This window comes from Atractosteus spatula, chromosome 25, assembly GCF_055471065.1.
Source record: "Atractosteus spatula isolate fAtrSpa1 chromosome 25, fAtrSpa1.hap1, whole genome shotgun sequence".
NCBI classification, from domain to species: Eukaryota; Metazoa; Chordata; class Actinopteri; order Semionotiformes; family Lepisosteidae; genus Atractosteus; species Atractosteus spatula.
Genome location: NC_142730.1, coordinates 14,539,679 through 14,563,319, shown reverse-complemented (window position 1 = coordinate 14,563,319; position 23,641 = coordinate 14,539,679). Strand labels below are relative to the sequence as shown.

The following is a 23,641-nucleotide window of genomic DNA, read 5'->3' as shown; positions in this document are numbered from 1 at the left end:
GGTGGAACGCGTAGGATGGCCGTCAGCAGAGTGGCGCAGCGGAAGTGTGCTGGGCCCATAACCCAGAGGTCGATGGATCGAAACCATCCTCTGCTACATGTTTTCTTACGCATGGTTCATAAGCATTCCATTGGGTTAGCAAAGTGCATTAAAGTAGTGTGGATCTCCCTTTCCTTAAGTTCTGTTCTGAGTTTCTCTCTCGTGTGTGTTTGTGCAAGCTTGACACTTGCGGGACTCTTTCATCTTCACCAATACGGAGATGACCAAATGTGTCTTCGGTTGTTCTGAGATCTTTGATAGTTTCTTCGAATGCTTCAAGTGAACCTCGAAATCGAAGCAGTTATGTTTATATTGATTTCTCGCATTAATCATTATTAACCAGGAACAGCCAGCACAGTCGGTCGCATTAGTAATTATGTCACGTCTCTACTTAGCAGAGCATTCAAAGACCCACTGGAAGCAGGAAAGCACTAAGACACTGCAAAACTGAACTCGGGAAAATCATACTGGGAGCTCTGAGCGATGTCTGCATCCAAGCCATCCAATACGGACTCTGAGACCTTGGAATATCAACACTATGATGCGCTACCTTTTCCCTGGAGCAAAACGATGGAATTAGAAGAATGCTTACCGCAGGATACAACTGTGCCGTTGTTATTTGGAGCACGGTTTTCACTTGCATGAAAACTACAGCAGAACGTAGAAGGATGATCACAGAGGAGTCCACGCGGGCATGCTGAGGAGATTGTAGGTCGTACATTTCAATGATTACTGACATTTGCGCTGCTTGAGGTACAGTAATCAACAAAGAACAGGGTGTGCTACTCTCGAATCCGGTCACCACATGATGAAAAGCCAGGAAGTATACCTTGTCCAATTGACGTCAACAGGGACACGTTAACCCCTTGCTTCCCTGGCGCCCGGCTAGCTCAGTCGGTAGAGCATGAGACTCTTAATCTCAGGGTCGTGGGTTCGAGCCCCACGTTGGGCGGTGAGTTTCGTGCTCATCCTTGACCCTCTTACACCTTGATGGTACCGAGCACTAAACTTTAATGCACAGGTGTGATGAAACTGAGATGAAAAGGGCTTATCTATCTCTTTGCCCGAGAGATAAATCAAAGGTTCCGCAGACAATCCGTTGGCTCCGGTCACTCTGACGCAGATAGGAGCTGCAGCCATCATAACTTGTATGAAAACTGATAAGAGCTCCTGTCTATTTACAGTTTCATTTACTCTAGCCTTTCCTTAAACACTGCGTGTACGAAGGCTAAGAAATTGCAGAGCTATTCTAATACAATAACTATTTGGAATCTTTTCGCCATAACAGTTTCACTGTGATTTTGCAGGTAACACGTACGTACGTAACATTTTGAACCGCACTGGAAAAATATGGGAAAGAAATGGCGAAAAGCAACTCTTCAACACGTGGCAATATCTTCCTGAGCGGAGTCCTGTTCTCGAAGCTCGACACTCTGCAAGAGTCACTTCTCCCAACTTGCGCCCGCAGGTTTCCGTAGTGTGCCTGCAAAGAGCCATCCGTTTGAGACAGGCGCACGTTCCGATTTCATTGAACTAAGCTAGATGCACAATTTCGAGCCGTTCAGTTAACAGCTGCACAGAAACGCCCCCCGCTTGCTTTGTATCATTCGCAAGTTTCTGGTTAAAGAGTAAAAAAGGCTGGAATTCTTTTCCAGAAGCAGCCGGCAGGATTTCTTCTGCACCCACCCAGAAAAGCCAAGAATTGTATTTCATCTGTCGCAAGCTGTATGTTCCAGAAAGAGAATGAATACTTGCATTAAACTGAATCAAGCCGACAGACACGCACCTGAAGTGGAAATCTAATAAGTAAATTGATTCTTAAAATGTAGAGAGCTTTGAAAAAAATATATTGGTGCTTTTAGATAATATATTTCAAGGATGTAATTGCTGTGCTACAGTACGTGCAGAATTTTAGAAAACAGTGCGTCAACAAAGTACACTGTTTGGGTAACTTTAGAAGACAATGTACCAAAACAATATATGCTGTCTGGGTCGTTAGAATTAGCCGAAAGTAACTGATAAGCTTTGAATAACAAATCTAGTGCTTCTTCTCTCGTTCTATGTTGTAATCTGTTTTGTCTTAGGGAAAGGGGAAGCTTTTGAAGGGACAAAGCACTGAGCTTTTTTACAGCGCAACGTCTTATAAAAACCCTGTACTGCTTGTAACAAATTGAGTCTCCGGTTGCACTTTGCGAAGTGGCAACAGGGCTCCCAATATTGCAATATTGAAATAAAGACCTTACTCAGGTGAGAACTCTCTCTTGTGGCTTCCTTGATAGTTAAATTTCCACGACAGAATTGGCACCCCAGATGGGACACTAACCTGAGCGCGGACGGCTGCTGAAACTCCATCCGGAGCCGGACAATTTTAGCAAATTGGACGAACCTCGGAGGATAAACTGTTTGTCCTTCCTGAGACGCGTCTGGAGAATTCACGGCTGTCTGACGTCAGTAAGTGATCCTTTTAACGAACTTTTGTTTTAAGACGATTTATAAGAATTTTTTCTGTGGTCTTATAGCAGAGAAAGAGCAGGCCGGTGAGGGTGTTCTCACGCGGGTTTGATGAGTCCGGGACTCATAAAGAACTTATCTTAACACAGACGTGTGGTTTTTGCTCTGCGGAGTAGTTAATGTGATAAGGTTCTAAAGTAAGGCACCGATCGGTAAAAATGGGAAATGAAAATTCGAAGACGGAAACAGGACCGAGCGGTCCAGCGAAGTACATGTACAGGGAATTTGGAGAAAGGGGAATAAAGTGTCTTCCATCGTGGAGTAAGTTAGGTTTTCCAGAAAATGGTAGTTTTAGTACCAGGCAGATACAACAACTAGAAGAACAGTTAAAGTTAAAGAAATGTAATGCATCTTGTTATGTATGTGCTTTAATGCCTCATTCTACAGCCTCACCCATTTCTCTCCTGGTTAGAATCACTGTTTGGGCCAGGGGGAATGTTTTTCTTTAAGTTACTAACACCGATTATAGGGGCTGTGATACTTGTCTTCCTGTTTTTATGTTGCTATATGACATGTATTATTCCAATGCTTTTCAAATATGGTAATGAATATGTTTGCGCATCAGTATGTTCTGATAAGAACGCAAGAATCCGAAGTATGGGAGACTCCTGGGAGTCCATATGAAGAATCTAACTTTTAATCATTTTCAAGAATAAAAAGGAGGGAATTGAAGTGGAAATCTAATAAGTAAATTGATTCTTAAAATGTAGAGAGCTTTGAAAAAAATATATTGGTGCTTTTAGATAATATATTTCAAGGATGTAATTGCTGTGCTACAGTACGTGCAGAATTTTAGAAAACAGTGCGTCAACAAAGTACACTGTTTGGGTTACTTTAGAAGACAATGTACCAAAACAATATATGCTGTCTGGTTCGTTAGAATTAGCCGAAAGTAACTGATAAGCTTTGAATAACAAATCTAGTGCTTCTTCTCTCGCTCTATGATGTAATCTGTTTTGTCTTAGGGAAAGGGGAAGTTTTTGAAGGGACAAAGCACTGAGCTTTTTTACAGCGCAACGTCTTATAAAAACCCTGTACTGCTTGTGACAAATTGAGTCTCTGGTTGCACTTTGCGAAGTGGCAACAGGGCTCCCAATATTGCAATATTGAAATAAAGACCTTACTCAGGTGAGAACTCTCTCTTGTGGCTTCCTTGATAGTTAAATTTCCACGACACACCGCCGTTGTTTTTCTCCATCGGAAGTTTGTCGTTAAGGAAAAACATCGCTGTCATTTTCTTGCCAGCCGGCGGCATTTCTTGTGCAGCGATGAGCCAGATTTGTATTTCGGATTTCAGAAGTTGTGTGAATTTCTTGAAGCTGAAAGTCAACTCGCTCCAGAAAAGAAATGTGCAGTCGCATGAAAGCCGTGCCTGCTTATTAAACCGCAGGACCTGAGCTTGCGTTCTGTTTCTCATCGCGTTCGCAAAGGCGATTCCTGCCTCTAACACTGCTATGTCTGCGATTCAAAGTGCCGTGTGGAGCAGCTTCGAAAGCCTTGTTCACGCTCCTCCGATGTTGCTTTCTCTGTGCCTAACGAAGTTCCATTTTGGTGTCGGAGCGGGGAGACCTAATCATTCCAGCTTTAAGCCACCCTTCAATCTTCTGAGGGGTGTCTGAGTGCTAGCATGTCATTTGCCTTTTTTTTTTTTGAAACGGAGAGCGACGTTGAAAAAGGTTACCTCCGCCGCCTCGCCCTCCGTGTTAAATGATCGCAAGACGGCGGCGGCGGCGCTCCCTGTAGTTGTGGCCGAGCGGTTAAGGCGATGGACTAGAAAGCCATTGGGCTCTCCCCGCGCCGGGTCGAATCCTGCCGACTACGGCGTCCTTCTCGTGTCGCCGTGCGCCTGCCCAGAAAAAGGCGGAGTGCCGTTTCTCTCTTCCTGCTTCTTGTACAAACGCTAAATCGCTTGGACCTGCTGCCTTGGAAGTCATGTCTTCAGCGTCCCCCAGCGACATTTCACACTTGGAAGCAGACAACCACGCTTTTGGCATTGGCATGCCTTGCGCCCTACTTCCAGCCTTTGAAGATCTAATTATTCAAACTGAAAGAACCGACTGAATAGGTGTTTGCAGTGCACCAGGAGGAGCAGTGACCATAGCAGTGGAGGGGTGAGGATGGCGCAGATGGAAACGTTTTCATGCGCTCCTCTGGGAGGAATGAAAATAAAAGGCGAAACCGGAAACAGTAGTAGCCGCAAGAGGAAGTGTCTTCAAGCGCCAAGCAAGCGCTCCTCGTTAGTATAGTGGTGCGTATTCCCGCCCGTCACGTGGGAGACCAGGGATGGATTGCTTGACGGCGAGCCGGGTTGCTTTTCTCCCATCAGATTCCAACCGCTAATGCTAACGCAGTTTGTGGGAGCTTACGTGCTTCTCCTTTTCCGTCATTTTCGGACGACTATTCCAAAGGGGTAACCTGATGGAATAGGGGCCTGAAGACACGAGGCATTCTTAAACCAGCACTGGGCTGCACGGCCTTCTGTTGCGATCAGATTATATTCGAGTGAAAAAGCCAGAGCAGCCGCTTCCATCCTATGGAGTACGAGCTAAATCAGGAGAGGTATGGGACACGCGCGTGCCTATAGGTGCACGTCTCCTACGTCAGGCTGCTTCACCCATGTGCACCCGACTGGAGAGGGAATGGAGCAAGCTTTTTGTCAGGAGTGGGATTCGAACCCACGCCTCCAGGGGAGACTGCGACCTGAACGCAGCGCCTTAGACCGCTCGGCCATCCTGACGCCAGCCCTCTCCCCCAAAGCGGTCTGATGAGCCACCGCGATCCCACTACGCTCTTCGAGTATCGCACTGTTATTAATACTACAGTGTGACTCCAGCATTAAAATGTTTGGAAAATGTGTCGGCCTTTATAATCCAGTGTAGAGCAGCGTATGATGATTTGTGCTACAAAACACCAAGCGCTCAAAGTGACGTCTGCGTTTGTCACTGAACTTTCAACTCTTTCATCACTTATGTAGGAAATACAAAGAGCAGTTAGGTGGAACGCGTAGGATGGCCGTCAGCAGAGTGGCGCAGCGGAAGTGTGCTGGGCCCATAACCCAGAGGTCGATGGATCGAAACCATCCTCTGCTACATGTGTCTTACGCATGGTTCATAAGCATTCCATTGGGTTAGCAAAGTGCATTAAAGTAGTGTGGATCTCCCTTTCCTTAAGTTCTGTTCTGAGTTTCTCTCTCGTGTGTGTTTGTGCAAGCTTGACACTTGCGGGACTCTTTCATCTTCACCAATACGGAGATGACCAAATGTGTCTTCGGTTGTTCTGAGATCTTTGATAGTTTCTTCGAATGCTTCAAGTGAACCTCGAAATCGAAGCAGTTATGTTTATATTGATTTCTCGCATTAATCATTATTAACCAGGAACAGCCAGCACAGTCGGTCGCATTAGTAATTATGTCACGTCTCTACTTAGCAGAGCATTCAAAGACCCACTGGAAGCAGGAAAGCACTAAGACACTGCAAAACTGAACTCGGGAAAATCATACTGGGAGCTCTGAGCGATGTCTGCATCCAAGCCATCCAATACGGACTCTGAGACCTTGGAATATCAACACTATGATGCGCTACCTTTTCCCTGGAGCAAAACGATGGAATTAGAAGAATGCTTACCGCAGGATACAACTGTGCCGTTGTTATTTGGAGCACGGTTTTCACTTGCATGAAAACTACAGCAGAACGTAGAAGGATGATCACAGAGGAGTCCACGCGGGCATGCTGAGGAGATTGTAGGTCGTACATTTCAATGATTACTGACATTTGCGCTGCTTGAGGTACAGTAATCAACAAAGAACAGGGTGTGCTACTCTCGAATCCGGTCACCACATGATGAAAAGCCAGGAAGTATACCTTGTCCAATTGACGTCAACAGGGACACGTTAACCCCTTGCTTCCCTGGCGCCCGGCTAGCTCAGTCGGTAGAGCATGAGACTCTTAATCTCAGGGTCGTGGGTTCGAGCCCCACGTTGGGCGGTGCCCGTCTCCTTATTAACAAAGTTTCGTGCTCATCCTTGACCCTCTTACACCTTGATGGTACCGAGCACTAAACTTTAATGCACAGGTGTGATGAAACTGAGATGAAAAGGGCTTATCTAGCTCTTTGCCCGAGAGATAAATCAAAGGTTCCGCAGACAATCCGTTGGCTCCGGTCACTCTGACGCAGATAGGAGCTGCAGCCATCATAACTTGTATGAAAACTGATAAGAGCTCCTGTCTATTTACAGTTTCATTTACTCTAGCCTTTCCTTAAACACTGCGTGTACGAAGGCTAAGAAATTGCAGAGCTATTCTAATACAATAACTATTTGGAATCTTTTCGCCATAACAGTTTCACTGTGATTTTGCAGGTAACACGTACGTACGTAACATTTTGAACCGCACTGGAAAAATATGGGAAAGAAATGGCGAAAAGCAACTCTTCAACACGTGGCAATATCTTCCTGAGCGGAGTCCTGTTCTCGAAGCTCGACACTCTGCAAGAGTCACTTCTCCCAACTTGCGCCCGCAGGTTTCCGTAGTGTGCCTGCAAAGAGCCATCCGTTTGAGACAGGCGCACGTTCCGATTTCATTGAACTAAGCTAGATGCACAATTTCGAATGCAGCCTTCATCACAAACGACAGTTCATTTCTCGAAAGCTTGTCATGTAAAAAAAGGAAACAAAGAACGAAAACATACAGCTGACAATCTTCTGAAGCTGCAGATTTAGCTTTTGAGAAATGGACATTTTATGTATGCAGATGCTTTTCAAGCGCTGGTTTTAGAACGTCGCTGTGCTTCCAGCATCATTCTCAGCCTTCTAAACTGCCTATCGAGGTGCCGATCACTTTGTAAAGCGCTTGAGAGGCCAGAGCTGCTCAAACTGCTCTTGCCGTTTCCTTCAATCAAAAGCACTATTTTTTTCGTTGTATGGAAAGCTTTTCAAGTCTTGCATCGACACGCACCTTTCCTGAAATGTCCAAAGGGTGAATGTTTCGCAAAGAAATCCAGTCTACCTTTAGGGGGCATGATGTTGAAATCGGAACAAGCCCTGGGTGGGCTTGAACCAGCAGCCGTTCAGTTAACAGCTGCACAGAAACGCCCCCCGCTTGCTTTGTATCATTCGCAAGTTTCTGGTTAAAGAGTAAAAAAGGCTGGAATTCTTTTCCAGAAGCAGCCGGCAGGATTTCTTCTGCACCCACCCAGAAAAGCCAAGAATTGTATTTCATCTGTCGCAAGCTGTATGTTCCAGAAAGAGAATGAATACTTGCATTAAACTGAATCAAGCCGACAGACACGCACCTGAAGTGGAAATCTAATAAGTAAATTGATTCTTAAAATGTAGAGAGCTTTGAAAAAAATATATTGGTGCTTTTAGATAATATATTTCAAGGATGTAATTGCTGTGCTACAGTACGTGCAGAATTTTAGAAAACAGTGCGTCAACAAAGTACACTGTTTGGGTAACTTTAGAAGACAATGTACCAAAACAATATATGCTGTCTGGGTCGTTAGAATTAGCCGAAAGTAACTGATAAGCTTTGAATAACAAATCTAGTGCTTCTTCTCTCGTTCTATGTTGTAATCTGTTTTGTCTTAGGGAAAGGGGAAGCTTTTGAAGGGACAAAGCACTGAGCTTTTTTACAGCGCAACGTCTTATAAAAACCCTGTACTGCTTGTAACAAATTGAGTCTCCGGTTGCACTTTGCGAAGTGGCAACAGGGCTCCCAATATTGCAATATTGAAATAAAGACCTTACTCAGGTGAGAACTCTCTCTTGTGGCTTCCTTGATAGTTAAATTTCCACGACAGAATTGGCACCCCAGATGGGACACTAACCTGAGCGCGGACGGCTGCTGAAACTCCATCCGGAGCCGGACAATTTTAGCAAATTGGACGAACCTCGGAGGATAAACTGTTTGTCCTTCCTGAGACGCGTCTGGAGAATTCACGGCTGTCTGACGTCAGTAAGTGATCCTTTTAACGAACTTTTGTTTTAAGACGATTTATAAGAATTTTTTCTGTGGTCTTATAGCAGAGAAAGAGCAGGCCGGTGAGGGTGTTCTCACGCGGGTTTGATGAGTCCGGGACTCATAAAGAACTTATCTTAACACAGACGTGTGGTTTTTGCTCTGCGGAGTAGTTAATGTGATAAGGTTCTAAAGTAAGGCACCGATCGGTAAAAATGGGAAATGAAAATTCGAAGACGGAAACAGGACCGAGCGGTCCAGCGAAGTACATGTACAGGGAATTTGGAGAAAGGGGAATAAAGTGTCTTCCATCGTGGAGTAAGTTAGGTTTTCCAGAAAATGGTAGTTTTAGTACCAGGCAGATACAACAACTAGAAGAACAGTTAAAGTTAAAGAAATGTAATGCATCTTGTTATGTATGTGCTTTAATGCCTCATTCTACAGCCTCACCCATTTCTCTCCTGGTTAGAATCACTGTTTGGGCCAGGGGAAATGTTTTTCTTTAAGTTACTAACACCGATTATAGGGGCTGTGATACTTGTCTTCCTGTTTTTATGTTGCTATATGACATGTATTATTCCAATGCTTTTCAAATATGGTAATGAATATGTTTGCGCATCAGTATGTTCTGATAAGAACGCAAGAATCCGAAGTATGGGAGACTCCTGGGAGTCCATATGAAGAATCTAACTTTTAATCATTTTCAAGAATAAAAAGGAGGGAATTGAAGTGGAAATCTAATAAGTAAATTGATTCTTAAAATGTAGAGAGCTTTGAAAAAAATATATTGGTGCTTTTAGATAATATATTTCAAGGATGTAATTGCTGTGCTACAGTACGTGCAGAATTTTTGAAAACAGTGCGTCAACAAAGTACACTGTTTGGGTTACTTTAGAAGACAATGTACCAAAACAATATATGCTGTCTGGTTCGTTAGAATTAGCCGAAAGTAACTGATAAGCTTTGAATAACAAATCTAGTGCTTCTTCTCTCGCTCTATGATGTAATCTGTTTTGTCTTAGGGAAAGGGGAAGTTTTTGAAGGGACAAAGCACTGAGCTTTTTTACAGCGCAACGTCTTATAAAAACCCTGTACTGCTTGTGACAAATTGAGTCTCTGGTTGCACTTTGCGAAGTGGCAACAGGGCTCCCAATATTGCAATATTGAAATAAAGACCTTACTCAGGTGAGAACTCTCTCTTGTGGCTTCCTTGATAGTTAAATTTCCACGACACACCGCCGTTGTTTTTCTCCATCGGAAGTTTGTCGTTAAGGAAAAACATCGCTGTCATTTTCTTGCCAGCCGGCGGCATTTCTTGTGCAGCGATGAGCCAGATTTGTATTTCGGATTTCGGAAGTTGTGTGAATTTCTTGAAGCTGAAAGTCAACTCGCTCCAGAAAAGAAATGTGCAGTCGCATGAAAGCCGTGCCTGCTTATTAAACCGCAGGACCTGAGCTTGCGTTCTGTTTCTCATCGCGTTCGCAAAGGCGATTCCTGCCTCTAACACTGCTATGTCTGCGATTCAAAGTGCCGTGTGGAGCAGCTTCGAAAGCCTTGTTCACGCTCCTCCGATGTTGCTTTCTCTGTGCCTAACGAAGTTCCATTTTGGTGTCGGAGCGGGGAGACCTAATCATTCCAGCTTTAAGCCACCCTTCAATCTTCTGAGGGGTGTCTGAGTGCTAGCATGTCATTTGCCTTTTTTTTTTTTGAAACGGAGAGCGACGTTGAAAAAGGTTACCTCCGCCGCCTCGCCCTCCGTGTTAAATGATCGCAAGACGGCGGCGGCGGCGCTCCCTGTAGTTGTGGCCGAGCGGTTAAGGCGATGGACTAGAAAGCCATTGGGCTCTCCCCGCGCCGGGTCGAATCCTGCCGACTACGGCGTCCTTCTCGTGTCGCCGTGCGCCTGCCCAGAAAAAGGCGGAGTGCCGTTTCTCTCTTCCTGCTTCTTGTACAAACGCTAAATCGCTTGGACCTGCTGCCTTGGAAGTCATGTCTTCAGCGTCCCCCAGCGACATTTCACACTTGGAAGCAGACAACCACGCTTTTGGCATTGGCATGCCTTGCGCCCTACTTCCAGCCTTTGAAGATCTAATTATTCAAACTGAAAGAACCGACTGAATAGGTGTTTGCAGTGCACCAGGAGGAGCAGTGACCATAGCAGTGGAGGGGTGAGGATGGCGCAGATGGAAACGTTTTCATGCGCTCCTCTGGGAGGAATGAAAATAAAAGGCGAAACCGGAAACAGTAGTAGCCGCAAGAGGAAGTGTCTTCAAGCGCCAAGCAAGCGCTCCTCGTTAGTATAGTGGTGCGTATTCCCGCCCGTCACGTGGGAGACCAGGGATGGATTGCTTGACGGCGAGCCGGGTTGCTTTTCTCCCATCAGATTCCAACCGCTAATGCTAACGCAGTTTGTGGGAGCTTACGTGCTTCTCCTTTTCCGTCATTTTCGGACGACTATTCCAAAGGGGTAACCTGATGGAATAGGGGCCTGAAGACACGAGGCATTCTTAAACCAGCACTGGGCTGCACGGCCTTCTGTTGCGATCAGATTATATTCGAGTGAAAAAGCCAGAGCAGCCGCTTCCATCCTATGGAGTACGAGCTAAATCAGGAGAGGTATGGGACACGCGCGTGCCTATAGGTGCACGTCTCCTACGTCAGGCTGCTTCACCCATGTGCACCCGACTGGAGAGGGAATGGAGCAAGCTTTTTGTCAGGAGTGGGATTCGAACCCACGCCTCCAGGGGAGACTGCGACCTGAACGCAGCGCCTTAGACCGCTCGGCCATCCTGACGCCAGCCCTCTCCCCCAAAGCGGTCTGATGAGCCACCGCGATCCCACTACGCTCTTCGAGTATCGCACTGTTATTAATACTACAGTGTGACTCCAGCATTAAAATGTTTGGAAAATGTGTCGGCCTTTATAATCCAGTGTAGAGCAGCGTGTGATGATTTGTGCTACAAAACACCAAGCGCTCAAAGTGACGTCTGCGTTTGTCACTGAAACTTTCAACTCTTTCATCACTTATGTAGGAAATACAAAGAGCAGTTAGGTGGAACGCGTAGGAGTGGCGCAGCGGAAGTGTGCTGGGCCCATAACCCAGAGGTCGATGGATCGAAACCATCCTCTGCTACATGTGTCTTACGCATGGTTCATAAGCATTCCATTGGGTTAGCAAAGTGCATTAAAGTAGTGTGGATCTCCCTTTCCTTAAGTTCTGTTCTGAGTTTCTCTCTCGTGTGTGTTTGTGCAAGCTTGACACTTGCGGGACTCTTTCATCTTCACCAATACGGAGATGACCAAATGTGTCTTCGGTTGTTCTGAGATCTTTGATAGTTTCTTCGAATGTTTCAAGTGAACCTCGAAATCGAAGCAGTTATGTTTATATTGATTTCTCGCATTAATCATTATTAACCAGGAACAGCCAGCACAGTCGGTCGCATTAGTAATTATGTCACGTCTCTACTTAGCAGAGCATTCAAAGACCCACTGGAAGCAGGAAAGCACTAAGACACTGCAAAACTGAACTCGGCAAAATCATACTGGGAGCTCTGAGCGATGTCTGCATCCAAGCCATCCAATACGGACTCTGAGACCTTGGAATATCAACACTATGATGCGCTACCTTTTCCCTGGAGCAAAACGATGGAATTAGAAGAATGCTTACCGCAGGATACAACTGTGCCGTTGTTATTTGGAGCACGGTTTTCACTTGCATGAAAACTACAGCAGAACGTAGAAGGATGATCACAGAGGAGTCCACGCGGGCATGCTGAGGAGATTGTAGGTCGTACATTTCAATGATTACTGACATTTGCGCTGCTTGAGGTACAGTAATCAACAAAGAACAGGGTGTGCTACTCTCGAATCCGGTCACCACATGATGAAAAGCCAGGAAGTATACCTTGTCCAATTGACGTCAACAGGGACACGTTAACCCCTTGCTTCCCTGGCGCCCGGCTAGCTCAGTCGGTAGAGCATGAGACTCTTAATCTCAGGGTCGTGGGTTCGAGCCCCACGTTGGGCGGTGCCCGTCTCCTTATTAACAAAGTTTCGTGCTCATCCTTGACCCTCTTACACCTTGATGGTACCGAGCACTAAACTTTAATGCACAGGTGTGATGAAACTGAGATGAAAAGGGCTTATCTAGCTCTTTGCCCGAGAGATAAATCAAAGGTTCCGCAGACAATCCGTTGGCTCCGGTCACTCTGACGCAGATAGGAGCTGCAGCCATCATAACTTGTATGAAAACTGATAAGAGCTCCTGTCTATTTACAGTTTCATTTACTCTAGCCTTTCCTTAAACACTGCGTGTACGAAGGCTAAGAAATTGCAGAGCTATTCTAATACAATAACTATTTGGAATCTTTTCGCCATAACAGTTTCACTGTGATTTTGCAGGTAACACGTACGTACGTAACATTTTGAACCGCACTGGAAAAATATGGGAAAGAAATGGCGAAAAGCAACTCTTCAACACGTGGCAATATCTTCCTGAGCGGAGTCCTGTTCTCGAAGCTCGACACTCTGCAAGAGTCACTTCTCCCAACTTGCGCCCGCAGGTTTCCGTAGTGTGCCTGCAAAGAGCCATCCGTTTGAGACAGGCGCACGTTCCGATTTCATTGAACTAAGCTAGATGCACAATTTCGAATGCAGCCTTCATCACAAACGACAGTTCATTTCTCGAAAGCTTGTCATGTAAAAAAAGGAAACAAAGAACGAAAACATACAGCTGACAATCTTCTGAAGCTGCAGATTTAGCTTTTGAGAAATGGACATTTTATGTATGCAGATGCTTTTCAAGCGCTGGTTTTAGAACGTCGCTGTGCTTCCAGCATCATTCTCAGCCTTCTAAACTGCCTATCGAGGTGCCGATCACTTTGTAAAGCGCTTGAGAGGCCAGAGCTGCTCAAACTGCTCTTGCCGTTTCCTTCAATCAAAAGCACTATTTTTTTCGTTGTATGGAAAGCTTTTCAAGTCTTGCATCGACACGCACCTTTCCTGAAATGTCCAAAGGGTGAATGTTTCGCAAAGAAATCCAGTCTACCTTTAGGGGGCATGATGTTGAAATCGGAACAAGCCCTGGGTGGGCTTGAACCAGCAGCCGTTCAGTTAACAGCTGCACAGAAACGCCCCCCGCTTGCTTTGTATCATTCGCAAGTTTCTGGTTAAAGAGTAAAAAAGGCTGGAATTCTTTTCCAGAAGCAGCCGGCAGGATTTCTTCTGCACCCACCCAGAAAAGCCAAGAATTGTATTTCATCTGTCGCAAGCTGTATGTTCCAGAAAGAGAATGAATACTTGCATTAAACTGAATCAAGCCGACAGACACGCACCTGAAGTGGAAATCTAATAAGTAAATTGATTCTTAAAATGTAGAGAGCTTTGAAAAAAATATATTGGTGCTTTTAGATAATATATTTCAAGGATGTAATTGCTGTGCTACAGTACGTGCAGAATTTTAGAAAACAGTGCGTCAACAAAGTACACTGTTTGGGTAACTTTAGAAGACAATGTACCAAAACAATATATGCTGTCTGGGTCGTTAGAATTAGCCGAAAGTAACTGATAAGCTTTGAATAACAAATCTAGTGCTTCTTCTCTCGTTCTATGTTGTAATCTGTTTTGTCTTAGGGAAAGGGGAAGCTTTTGAAGGGACAAAGCACTGAGCTTTTTTACAGCGCAACGTCTTATAAAAACCCTGTACTGCTTGTAACAAATTGAGTCTCCGGTTGCACTTTGCGAAGTGGCAACAGGGCTCCCAATATTGCAATATTGAAATAAAGACCTTACTCAGGTGAGAACTCTCTCTTGTGGCTTCCTTGATAGTTAAATTTCCACGACACACCGCCGTTGTTTTTCTCCATCGGAAGTTTGTCGTTAAGGAAAAACATCGCTGTCATTTTCTTGCCAGCCGGCGGCATTTCTTGTGCAGCGATGAGCCAGATTTGTATTTCGGATTTCGGAAGTTGTGTGAATTTCTTGAAGCTGAAAGTCAACTCGCTCCAGAAAAGAAATGTGCAGTCGCATGAAAGCCGTGCCTGCTTATTAAACCGCAGGACCTGAGCTTGCGTTCTGTTTCTCATCGCGTTCGCAAAGGCGATTCCTGCCTCTAACACTGCTATGTCTGCGATTCAAAGTGCCGTGTGGAGCAGCTTCTAAAGTCTTGTTCACGCTCCTCCGATGTTGCTTTCTCTCTGCCTAACGAAGTTCCATTTTGGTGTCGGAGCGGGGAGACCTAATCATTCCAGCTTTAAGCCACCCTTCAATCTTCTGAGGGGTGTCTGAGTGCTAGCATGTCATTTGCCTTTTTTTTTTTTGAAACGGAGAGCGACGTTGAAAAAGGTTACCTCCGCCGCCTCGCCCTCCGTGTTAAATGATCGCAAGACGGTGGCGGCGGCGCTCCCTGTAGTTGTGGCCGAGCGGTTAAGGCGATGGACTAGAAAGCCATTGGGCTCTCCCCGCGGCGGGTCGAATCCTGCCGACTACGGCGTCCTTCTCGTGTCGCCGTGCGCCTGCCCAGAAAAAGGCGGAGTGCCGTTTCTCTCTTCCTGCTTCTTGTACAAACGCTAAATCGCTTGGACCTGCTGCCTTGGAAGTCATGTCTTCAGCGTCCCCCAGCGACATTTCACACTTGGAAGCAGACAACCACGCTTTTGGCATTGGCATGCCTTGCGCCCTACTTCCAGCCTTTGAAGATCTAATTATTCAAACTGAAAGAACCGACTGAATAGGTGTTTGCAGTGCACCAGGAGGAGCAGTGACCATAGCAGTGGAGGGGTGAGGATGGCGCAGATGGAAACGTTTTCATGCGCTCCTCTGGGAGGAATGAAAATAAAAGGCGAAACCGGAAACAGTAGTAGCCGCAAGAGGAAGTGTCTTCAAGCGCCAAGCAAGCGCTCCTCGTTAGTATAGTGGTGCGTATTCCCGCCCGTCACGTGGGAGACCAGGGATGGATTGCTTGACGGCGAGCCGGGTTGCTTTTCTCCCATCAGATTCCAACCGCTAATGCTAACGCAGTTTGTGGGAGCTTACGTGCTTCTCCTTTTCCGTCATTTTCGGACGACTATTCCAAAGGGGTAACCTGATGGAATAGGGGCCTGAAGACACGAGGCATTCTTAAACCAGCACTGGGCTGCACGGCCTTCTGTTGCGATCAGATTATATTCGAGTGAAAAAGCCAGAGCAGCCGCTTCCATCCTATGGAGTACGAGCTAAATCAGGAGAGGTATGGGACACGCGCGTGCCCATAGGTGCACGTCTCCTACGTCAGGCTGCTTCACCCATGTGCACCCGACTGGAGAGGGAATGGAGCAAGCTTTTTGTCAGGAGTGGGATTCGAACCCACGCCTCCAGGGGAGACTGCGACCTGAACGCAGCGCCTTAGACCGCTCGGCCATCCTGACGCCAGCCCTCCCCCCCAAAGCGGTCTGATGAGCCACCGCGATCCCACTACGCTCTTCGAGTATCGCACTGTTATTAATACTACAGTGTGACTCCAGCATTAAAATGTTTGGAAAATGTGTCGGCCTTTATAATCCAGTGTAGAGCAGCGTGTGATGATTTGTGCTACAAAACACCAAGCGCTCAAAGTGACGTCTGCGTTTGTCACTGAAACTTTCAACTCTTTCATCACTTATGTAGGAAATACAAAGAGCAGTTAGGTGGAACGCGTAGGATGGCCGTCAGCAGAGTGGCGCAGCGGAAGTGTGCTGGGCCCATAACCCAGAGGTCGATGGATCGAAACCATCCTCTGCTACATGTGTCTTACGCATGGTTCATAAGCATTCCATTGGGTTAGCAAAGTGCATTAAAGTAGTGTGGATCTCCCTTTCCTTAAGTTCTGTTCTGAGTTTCTCTCTCGTGTGTGTTTGTGCAAGCTTGACACTTGCGGGACTCTTTCATCTTCACCAATACGGAGATGACCAAATGTGTCTTCGGTTGTTCTGAGATCTTTGATAGTTTCTTCGAATGCTTCAAGTGAACCTCGAAATCGAAGCAGTTATGTTTATATTGATTTCTCGCATTAATCATTATTAACCAGGAACAGCCAGCACAGTCGGTCGCATTAGTAATTATGTCACGTCTCTACTTAGCAGAGCATTCAAAGACCCACTGGAAGCAGGAAAGCACTAAGACACTGCAAAACTGAACTCGGGAAAATCATACTGGGAGCTCTGAGCGATGTCTGCATCCAAGCCATCCAATACGGACTCTGAGACCTTGGAATATCAACACTATGATGCGCTACCTTTTCCCTGGAGCAAAACGATGGAATTAGAAGAATGCTTACCGCAGGATACAACTGTGCCGTTGTTATTTGGAGCACGGTTTTCACTTGCATGAAAACTACAGCAGAACGTAGAAGGATGATCACAGAGGAGTCCACGCGGGCATGCTGAGGAGATTGTAGGTCGTACATTTCAATGATTACTGACATTTGCGCTGCTTGAGGTACAGTAATCAACAAAGAACAGGGTGTGCTACTCTCGAATCCGGTCACCACATGATGAAAAGCCAGGAAGTATACCTTGTCCAATTGACGTCAACAGGGACACGTTAACCCCTTGCTTCCCTGGCGCCCGGCTAGCTCAGTCGGTAGAGCATGAGACTCTTAATCTCAGGGTCGTGGGTTCGAGCCCCACGTTGGGCGGTGCCCGTCTCCTTATTAACAAAGTTTCGTGCTCATCCTTGACCCTCTTACACCTTGATGGTACCGAGCACTAAACTTTAATGCACAGGTGTGATGAAACTGAGATGAAAAGGGCTTATCTAGCTCTTTGCCCGAGAGATAAATCAAAGGTTCCGCAGACAATCCGTTGGCTCCGGTCACTCTGACGCAGATAGGAGCTGCAGCCATCATAACTTGTATGAAAACTGATAAGAGCTCCTGTCTATTTACAGTTTCATTTACTCTAGCCTTTCCTTAAACACTGCGTGTACGAAGGCTAAGAAATTGCAGAGCTATTCTAATACAATAACTATTTGGAATCTTTTCGCCATAACAGTTTCACTGTGATTTTGCAGGTAACACGTACGTACGTAACATTTTGAACCGCACTGGAAAAATATGGGAAAGAAATGGCGAAAAGCAACTCTTCAACACGTGGCAATATCTTCCTGAGCGGAGTCCTGTTCTCGAAGCTCGACACTCTGCAAGAGTCACTTCTCCCAACTTGCGCCCGCAGGTTTCCGTAGTGTGCCTGCAAAGAGCCATCCGTTTGAGACAGGCGCACGTTCCGATTTCATTGAACTAAGCTAGATGCACAATTTCGAATGCAGCCTTCATCACAAACGACAGTTCATTTCTCGAAAGCTTGTCATGTAAAAAAAGGAAACAAAGAACGAAAACATACAGCTGACAATCTTCTGAAGCTGCAGATTTAGCTTTTGAGAAATGGACATTTTATGTATGCAGATGCTTTTCAAGCGCTGGTTTTAGAACGTCGCTGTGCTTCCAGCATCATTCTCAGCCTTCTAAACTGCCTATCGAGGTGCCGATCACTTTGTAAAGCGCTTGAGAGGCCAGAGCTGCTCAAACTGCTCTTGCCGTTTCCTTCAATCAAAAGCACTATTTTTTTCGTTGTATGGAAAGCTTTTCAAGTCTTGCATCGACACGCACCTTTCCTGAAATGTCCAAAGGGTGAATGTTTCGCAAAGAAATCCAGTCTACCTTTAGGGGGCATGATGTTGAAATCGGAACAAGCCCTGGGTGGGCTTGAACCAGCAGCCGTTCAGTTAACAGCTGCACAGAAACGCCCCCCGCTTGCTTTGTATCATTCGCAAGTTTCTGGTTAAAGAGTAAAAAAGGCTGGAATTCTTTTCCAGAAGCAGCCGGCAGGATTTCTTCTGCACCCACCCAGAAAAGCCAAGAATTGTATTTCATCTGTCGCAAGCTGTATGTTCCAGAAAGAGAATGAATACTTGCATTAAACTGAATCAAGCCGACAGACACGCACCTGAAGTGGAAATCTAATAAGTAAATTGATTCTTAAAATGTAGAGAGCTTTGAAAAAAATATATTGGTGCTTTTAGATAATATATTTCAAGGATGTAATTGCTGTGCTACAGTACGTGCAGAATTTTAGAAAACAGTGCGTCAACAAAGTACACTGTTTGGGTAACTTTAGAAGACAATGTACCAAAACAATATATGCTGTCTGGGTCGTTAGAATTAGCCGAAAGTAACTGATAAGCTTTGAATAACAAATCTAGTGCTTCTTCTCTCGTTCTATGTTGTAATCTGTTTTGTCTTAGGGAAAGGGGAAGCTTTTGAAGGGACAAAGCACTGAGCTTTTTTACAGCGCAACGTCTTATAAAAACCCTGTACTGCTTGTAACAAATTGAGTCTCCGGTTGCACTTTGCGAAGTGGCAACAGGGCTCCCAATATTGCAATATTGAAATAAAGACCTTACTCAGGTGAGAACTCTCTCTTGTGGCTTCCTTGATAGTTAAATTTCCACGACACACCGCCGTTGTTTTTCTCCATCGGAAGTTTGTCGTTAAGGAAAAACATCGCTGTCATTTTCTTGCCAGCCGGCGGCATTTCTTGTGCAGCGATGAGCCAGATTTGTATTTCGGATTTCGGAAGTTGTGTGAATTTCTTGAAGCTGAAAGTCAACTCGCTCCAGAAAAGAAATGTGCAGTCGCATGAAAGCCGTGCCTGCTTATTAAACCGCAGGACCTGAGCTTGCGTTCTGTTTCTCATCGCGTTCGCAAAGGCGATTCCTGCCTCTAACACTGCTATGTCTGCGATTCAAAGTGCCGTGTGGAGCAGCTTCTAAAGTCTTGTTCACGCTCCTCCGATGTTGCTTTCTCTCTGCCTAACGAAGTTCCATTTTGGTGTCGGAGCGGGGAGACCTAATCATTCCAGCTTTAAGCCACCCTTCAATCTTCTGAGGGGTGTCTGAGTGCTAGCATGTCATTTGCCTTTTTTTTTTTTGAAACGGAGAGCGACGTTGAAAAAGGTTACCTCCGCCGCCTCGCCCTCCGTGTTAAATGATCGCAAGACGGTGGCGGCGGCGCTCCCTGTAGTTGTGGCCGAGCGGTTAAGGCGATGGACTAGAAAGCCATTGGGCTCTCCCCGCGGCGGGTCGAATCCTGCCGACTACGGCGTCCTTCTCGTGTCGCCGTGCGCCTGCCCAGAAAAAGGCGGAGTGCCGTTTCTCTCTTCCTGCTTCTTGTACAAACGCTAAATCGCTTGGACCTGCTGCCTTGGAAGTCATGTCTTCAGCGTCCCCCAGCGACATTTCACACTTGGAAGCAGACAACCACGCTTTTGGCATTGGCATGCCTTGCGCCCTACTTCCAGCCTTTGAAGATCTAATTATTCAAACTGAAAGAACCGACTGAATAGGTGTTTGCAGTGCACCAGGAGGAGCAGTGACCATAGCAGTGGAGGGGTGAGGATGGCGCAGATGGAAACGTTTTCATGCGCTCCTCTGGGAGGAATGAAAATAAAAGGCGAAACCGGAAACAGTAGTAGCCGCAAGAGGAAGTGTCTTCAAGCGCCAAGCAAGCGCTCCTCGTTAGTATAGTGGTGCGTATTCCCGCCCGTCACGTGGGAGACCAGGGATGGATTGCTTGACGGCGAGCCGGGTTGCTTTTCTCCCATCAGATTCCAACCGCTAATGCTAACGCAGTTTGTGGGAGCTTACGTGCTTCTCCTTTTCCGTCATTTTCGGACGACTATTCCAAAGGGGTAACCTGATGGAATAGGGGCCTGAAGACACGAGGCATTCTTAAACCAGCACTGGGCTGCACGGCCTTCTGTTGCGATCAGATTATATTCGAGTGAAAAAGCCAGAGCAGCCGCTTCCATCCTATGGAGTACGAGCTAAATCAGGAGAGGTATGGGACACGCGCGTGCCCATAGGTGCACATCTCCTACGTCAGGCTGCTTCACCCATGTGCACCCGACTGGAGAGGGAATGGAGCAAGCTTTTTGTCAGGAGTGGGATTCGAACCCACGCCTCCAGGGGAGACTGCGACCTGAACGCAGCGCCTTAGACCGCTCGGCCATCCTGACGCCAGCCCTCTCCCCCAAAGCGGTCTGATGAGCCACCGCGATCCCACTACGCTCTTCGAGTATCGCACTGTTATTAATACTACAGTGTGACTCCAGCATTAAAATGTTTGGAAAATGTGTCGGCCTTTATAATCCAGTGTAGAGCAGCGTGTGATGATTTGTGCTACAAAACACCAAGCGCTCAAAGTGACGTCTGCGTTTGTCACTGAAACTTTCAACTCTTTCATCACTTATGTAGGAAATACAAAGAGCAGTTAGGTGGAACGCGTAGGATGGCCGTCAGCAGAGTGGCGCAGCGGAAGTGTGCTGGGCCCATAACCCAGAGGTCGATGGATCGAAACCATCCTCTGCTACATGTGTCTTACGCATGGTTCATAAGCATTCCATTGGGTTAGCAAAGTGCATTAAAGTAGTGTGGATCTCCCTTTCCTTAAGTTCTGTTCTGAGTTTCTCTCTCGTGTGTGTTTGTGCAAGCTTGACACTTGCGGGACTCTTTCATCTTCACCAATACGGAGATGACCAAATGTGTCTTCGGTTGTTCTGAGATCTTTGATAGTTTCTTCGAATGCTTCAAGTGAACCTCGAAATCGAAGCAGTTATGTTTATATTGATTTCTCGCATTAATCATTATTAACCAGGAACAGCCAGCACAGTCGGTCGCATTAGTAATTATGTCACGTCTCTACTTAGCAGAGCATTCAAAGACCCACTGGAAGCAGGAAAGCACTAAGACACTGCAAAACTGAACTCGGGAAAATCATACTGGGAGCTCTGAGCGATGTCTGCATCCAAGCCATCCAATACGGACTCTGAGACCTTGGAATATCAACACTATGATGCGCTACCTTTTCCCTGGAGCAAAACGATGGAATTAGAAGAATGCTTACCGCAGGATACAACTGTGCCGTTGTTATTTGGAGCACGGTTTTCACTTGCATGAAAACTACAGCAGAACGTAGAAGGATGATCACAGAGGAGTCCACGCGGGCATGCTGAGGAGATTGTAGGTCGTACATTTCAATGATTACTGACATTTGCGCTGCTTGAGGTACAGTAATCAACAAAGAACAGGGTGTGCTACTCTCGAATCCGGTCACCACATGATGAAAAGCCAGGAAGTATACCTTGTCCAATTGACGTCAACAGGGACACGTTAACCCCTTGCTTCCCTGGCGCCCGGCTAGCTCAGTCGGTAGAGCATGAGACTCTTAATCTCAGGGTCGTGGGTTCGAGCCCCACGTTGGGCGGTGCCCGTCTCCTTATTAACAAAGTTTCGTGCTCATCCTTGACCCTCTTACACCTTGATGGTACCGAGCACTAAACTTTAATGCACAGGTGTGATGAAACTGAGATGAAAAGGGCTTATCTAGCTCTTTGCCCGAGAGATAAATCAAAGGTTCCGCAGACAATCCGTTGGCTCCGGTCACTCTGACGCAGATAGGAGCTGCAGCCATCATAACTTGTATGAAAACTGATAAGAGCTCCTGTCTATTTACAGTTTCATTTACTCTAGCCTTTCCTTAAACACTGCGTGTACGAAGGCTAAGAAATTGCAGAGCTATTCTAATACAATAACTATTTGGAATCTTTTCGCCATAACAGTTTCACTGTGATTTTGCAGGTAACACGTACGTACGTAACATTTTGAACCGCACTGGAAAAATATGGGAAAGAAAAGGCGAAAAGCAACTCTTCAACACGTGGCAATATCTTCCTGAGCGGAGTCCTGTTCTCGAAGCTCGACACTCTGCAAGAGTCACTTCTCCCAACTTGCGCCCGCAGGTTTCCGTAGTGTGCCTGCAAAGAGCCATCCGTTTGAGACAGGCGCACGTTCCGATTTCATTGAACTAAGCTAGATGCACAATTTCGAATGCAGCCTTCATCACAAACGACAGTTCATTTCTCGAAAGCTTGTCATGTAAAAAAAGGAAACAAAGAACGAAAACATACAGCTGACAATCTTCTGAAGCTGCAGATTTAGCTTTTGAGAAATGGACATTTTATGTATGCAGATGCTTTTCAAGCGCTGGTTTTAGAACGTCGCTGTGCTTCCAGCATCATTCTCAGCCTTCTAAACTGCCTATCGAGGTGCCGATCACTTTGTAAAGCGCTTGAGAGGCCAGAGCTGCTCAAACTGCTCTTGCCGTTTCCTTCAATCAAAAGCACTATTTTTTTCGTTGTATGGAAAGCTTTTCAAGTCTTGCATCGACACGCACCTTTCCTGAAATGTCCAAAGGGTGAATGTTTCGCAAAGAAATCCAGTCTACCTTTAGGGGGCATGATGTTGAAATCGGAACAAGCCCTGGGTGGGCTTGAACCAGCAGCCGTTCAGTTAACAGCTGCACAGAAACGCCCCCCGCTTGCTTTGTATCATTCGCAAGTTTCTGGTTAAAGAGTAAAAAAGGCTGGAATTCTTTTCCAGAAGCAGCCGGCAGGATTTCTTCTGCACCCACCCAGAAAAGCCAAGAATTGTATTTCATCTGTCGCAAGCTGTATGTTCCAGAAAGAGAATGAATACTTGCATTAAACTGAATCAAGCCGACAGACACGCACCTGAAGTGGAAATCTAATAAGTAAATTGATTCTTAAAATGTAGAGAGCTTTGAAAAAAATATATTGGTGCTTTTAGATAATATATTTCAAGGATGTAATTGCTGTGCTACAGTACGTGCAGAATTTTAGAAAACAGTGCGTCAACAAAGTACACTGTTTGGGTAACTTTAGTAGACAATGTACCAAAACAATATATGCTGTCTGGGTCGTTAGAATTAGCCGAAAGTAACTGATAAGCTTTGAATAACAAATCTAGTGCTTCTTCTCTCGTTCTATGTTGTAATCTGTTTTGTCTTAGGGAAAGGGGAAGCTTTTGAAGGGACAAAGCACTGAGCTTTTTTACAGCGCAACGTCTTATAAAAACCCTGTACTGCTTGTAACAAATTGAGTCTCCGGTTGCACTTTGCGAAGTGGCAACAGGGCTCCCAATATTGCAATATTGAAATAAAGACCTTACTCAGGTGAGAACTCTCTCTTGTGGCTTCCTTGATAGTTAAATTTCCACGACACACCGCCGTTGTTTTTCTCCATCGGAAGTTTGTCGTTAAGGAAAAA

At 45.9% G+C, this 23,641-nt stretch overlaps 9 non-coding genes across 9 annotated transcripts; 5 read left to right on the top strand and 4 right to left on the bottom strand.

Moving 5' to 3' along the window:
* The first annotated feature begins 918 nt into the window (after window positions 1-918).
* On the top strand, window positions 919-991 carry trnak-cuu (transfer RNA lysine (anticodon CUU)). Its single transcript has one exon. It is a non-coding gene; the product is annotated as a tRNA-Lys (tRNA).
* Window positions 992-5,204: 4,213 nt separating this feature from the next.
* On the bottom strand, window positions 5,205-5,287 carry trnal-cag (transfer RNA leucine (anticodon CAG)). The gene has a single exon. It is a non-coding gene; the product is annotated as a tRNA-Leu (tRNA).
* A 1,173-nt stretch (window positions 5,288-6,460) lies between these two features.
* Window positions 6,461-6,533, top strand: trnak-cuu (transfer RNA lysine (anticodon CUU)). Its single transcript has one exon. It is a non-coding gene; the product is annotated as a tRNA-Lys (tRNA).
* Window positions 6,534-11,218: 4,685 nt separating this feature from the next.
* On the bottom strand, window positions 11,219-11,301 carry trnal-cag (transfer RNA leucine (anticodon CAG)). The gene has a single exon. It is a non-coding gene; the product is annotated as a tRNA-Leu (tRNA).
* A 1,160-nt stretch (window positions 11,302-12,461) lies between these two features.
* trnak-cuu (transfer RNA lysine (anticodon CUU)) lies at window positions 12,462-12,534 on the top strand. Its single transcript has one exon. It is a non-coding gene; the product is annotated as a tRNA-Lys (tRNA).
* Window positions 12,535-15,827: 3,293 nt separating this feature from the next.
* trnal-cag (transfer RNA leucine (anticodon CAG)) lies at window positions 15,828-15,910 on the bottom strand. The gene has a single exon. It is a non-coding gene; the product is annotated as a tRNA-Leu (tRNA).
* A 1,174-nt stretch (window positions 15,911-17,084) lies between these two features.
* trnak-cuu (transfer RNA lysine (anticodon CUU)) lies at window positions 17,085-17,157 on the top strand. The gene has a single exon. It is a non-coding gene; the product is annotated as a tRNA-Lys (tRNA).
* A 3,293-nt stretch (window positions 17,158-20,450) lies between these two features.
* On the bottom strand, window positions 20,451-20,533 carry trnal-cag (transfer RNA leucine (anticodon CAG)). The gene has a single exon. It is a non-coding gene; the product is annotated as a tRNA-Leu (tRNA).
* Window positions 20,534-21,707: 1,174 nt separating this feature from the next.
* trnak-cuu (transfer RNA lysine (anticodon CUU)) lies at window positions 21,708-21,780 on the top strand. Its single transcript has one exon. It is a non-coding gene; the product is annotated as a tRNA-Lys (tRNA).
* The last annotated feature ends 1,861 nt before the right edge of the window (window positions 21,781-23,641 follow it).